Below are 2999 nucleotides of genomic sequence, written 5' to 3' on the forward strand. Positions count from 1 at the left end.
GCTGAGAGCAAAGAATGGATTTTTTCGGTTCAGGAAGCCAAAACAAAAAAAAAACAAAAAAACCTCAGTGGATTGATTAAATCTATGTATTTATCCTACATGTTCCCCAGCAATTTACACACTGTGCTGAGTCAAATGTAATAATTGGATCTTCGAGGAGGTCTCATTAGAGAATAATTGCACTCTGTAATCTTAGTTATTTGGAGATGTATCTGATAAGACAATATGACTATCTTTGGATGTGCATAGACTTCCAGCTTCACCTTAGCTCAAAAGAGTTAAGGATAATTATACACCCAGTAGAGAAGAAATGAAGTGAGATACCAGTGTTAGTTCTTTTCTGAAAATACATGATCAAGAAAGCCTGGGGCAAAGTAATTATTTCAGAATTCTCATTCTCACCAATTTAGGAATGGAAATTAAATCACAAAGAGCAATGTATACATAATATTACAGATCTGAATTTAAAACCATAACAGTAGTGTATGAACCGGTAGCTTGTGATAATCAACAAAGCTGTTTGATTACAAGAGTGGGAAAAAAGTAATCTAAAACTTATGTAATTATTAACACAAAATGTGAAATTCTTGTCTTGTTCTGAAATGAGAACCGGACCAGGAGCAATGCATGTACAAGTTATAATCACACACCAGATAGTCAGCTGGTTCCATTTGGCAAAATAATAAAGATACCTAGCTTTTAATCAGCTGATCTCCAAGCATTTTACAGAGAGGCTCAGTATTGTTTTACATGTAGGGAAACTGAGGCATGGAGCGATTAAAGTGACTGGCCCAAGGGCACCAAACAGGCCAGTGGCAAACTAAGGAATAGAAACCAGGCCTCCTGAGTCCCACGTACATGAGTAGTTATAGCCGCGATAGCATTCATCACCATACAAATTTTGACAGGTTTCCATGCCCCTTTTAGGGCTTATGTCCCGCCTTCCCACCCACCATTTCCGTTGGCACCGTCGGCCATTTTGAAAAAAGGTTTGTGTGTGTGTGTTTGACTAGGGGAAGGGTTGCGTACGTTGGTGCTTGGTGACATGAAGAGAAAAAGGTTGAAAGAGTAAGGTTTAGAGGAAAAAAGGGAAATTGGAAAGAAGAGAAGTAAATTATTGAGATTTTTCTTTTTAAAAGGTTAGTTAGTTTGAAAGAAGAGAGATTTTAGTGAGTTTGAGTAAGGAGAGATGAGGGGAAGTGTCATGTACGTTGGTGCTTGGTGACATGAAGAGAAAAAGGTTGAAAGACAGAACTTAAAATGGGTAGGTTAAGAAAAATGTTATTAAAAGAAAAAAATAAAGCAGCGTTTGTTTTACTGAACACATCCTACCCCTACCACTGCCGTAGTGAAATGAAAGCTGTTCTGGGGTGGTGTGGCTAGATAGCTAGCCCCTCCTTTTGGTGGACCAATGAGAGAGGGTATTTACAGTTAGTCACAAACACCTTTTTTGGGCGGTCCAATTAAGAATGGTATTTACAGTTAGGTCACAGAGAACGCGGTTGTTAAACCGATTCTAAAGTCCCAAGATTTTAAACAAGAACATGTCCATGTACAAGACGCCTACAGAAGCCAAGAAGCCGAATCGCCCCCGGGTGCACCAGTCCGTTCAGAAGAGAAGACCCCTTTACGGTTATTTTACCAACGAGAAAGGGATGGAGCTGAGCCCTGAAACAGAGCGAATAAAGAGCCAGAGCCCTTTGTAAAAGAGAAAAAAGAACCAAGTGCGAAAAAAATTGTTGTCGAATTTGGAAAAAAAAACGAGTCGAAGGCAGAGGTAAAGCCCTTTTTTTATAAAAATTAATGAAAAAAAATTACAAAATGTTTTTATAAAGATAAATATTTTTTTTTTTATAGGTAGAAATGGAAGAAGAGCCTATATATGAGGACATGGTAACCGAGGAACCGTCGCAAAAATAGCGATGTCGAGAACCGGCCAATAGACCCCGAGTCATGGAAAGATGGCGATATAGTTGTGGTAAAACAAGTAAAAGCAAAAAATTATCGTTTTTACGCTTTTAAAAAAACGGTTATACAAACTTCTTTTTTTTTTTTTGGACAGATAACCAAGCCGGGACCGTACAAGATTACAGCTTTTGGTGTGTGACAAATGGCCAACATTTGCAGAGACAAAAGCACACGAGGAGGTAAAGGCGGCTTAACTTATTTAAAAAGAAAAAAATATATTTATGTATGACACTAATTAAACATTACTATATGTTTGGCTTAATAAATAGGTTGCAAAAACTATGATCGACGAGCCCCGGCCCGGTGTTGATGCAGACACAGACAGGGTGTCAACGGTAAAGCCTAAAGAACATGGTGAGGTAAAAAAAGTTACTTAATAATCTTAAAAAAATATAATATAAACATATATAAGGGAGGTAAAATAAAACTATATGTTTTGTGTTTAATAACAGGAAGGTGCTACGGGGCCCGACGGTGCATCAGCTGAGGATGATTCAGAATCAGACGAGGGTACGATCGAGGTAGCACAAATAAACTGTAGGTTTTTTATTTTTAAAATTTTGCAACAAAGAATTTAAAACATGTTTTTTAACTATGTTTTTAACAGACATCTTCAGAGGATGAAGAGAGGCGCCTTTGAGCGAATATCCGTAATATGTACCTTTTTTTTTGCGTGAAGCAAGATGTTAAAAAAAGTTTGTAAAAAGTAAGGAGGGTGAAGATGCCGTTATGGCCGATATTATTAGAGCGGTTGTCGTAAAAGCCATTTACCACTGTTTGAAAAAACAACTTTTGGAAAACTGTGCAGCCTGCGCGGTAAATGAGTGTCCAACCCTTTTAGGCCCCCTTTTTTTTTGGGGTCGCTCAGAAAGTATATTTTATCAGATTAGACGTATTTCTTCCAACTGAATGTGGCCCCAGCTTTAAATATAATTATAGCTGAAGGCTACAAACTGAAAAGCTGAACATAACCACTGAAACTATAACCGAAGTTGGCGGTTACAAATAGCGTACCGTGTATTGTGCCCAGT

General features: G+C 37.9%; 1 long non-coding RNA gene across 3 annotated transcripts; it reads left to right on the forward strand.

The window, feature by feature from the left end:
- Nucleotides 1-1387: 1387 nt before the first annotated feature.
- LOC142047064 (uncharacterized) lies at nt 1388-2639 on the forward strand. Of its 3 annotated transcripts, none has more exons than XR_012656211.1 (4): nt 1388-2147; nt 2238-2327; nt 2421-2478; nt 2576-2639. It is a non-coding gene; the product is annotated as an uncharacterized LOC142047064 (long non-coding RNA). The 3 variants fall into 3 exon arrangements; XR_012656210.1 differs by lacking the exon at nt 2576-2639 and having other exon boundaries at nt 1388-1978; nt 2063-2147; nt 2421-2525; XR_012656209.1 differs by lacking the exon at nt 2576-2639 and having other exon boundaries at nt 2421-2525.
- Nucleotides 2640-2999: the final 360 nt, after the last annotated feature.

This window comes from Chelonoidis abingdonii, chromosome 6, assembly GCF_003597395.2.
Source record: "Chelonoidis abingdonii isolate Lonesome George chromosome 6, CheloAbing_2.0, whole genome shotgun sequence".
Taxonomy (NCBI): domain Eukaryota; kingdom Metazoa; phylum Chordata; order Testudines; family Testudinidae; genus Chelonoidis; species Chelonoidis abingdonii.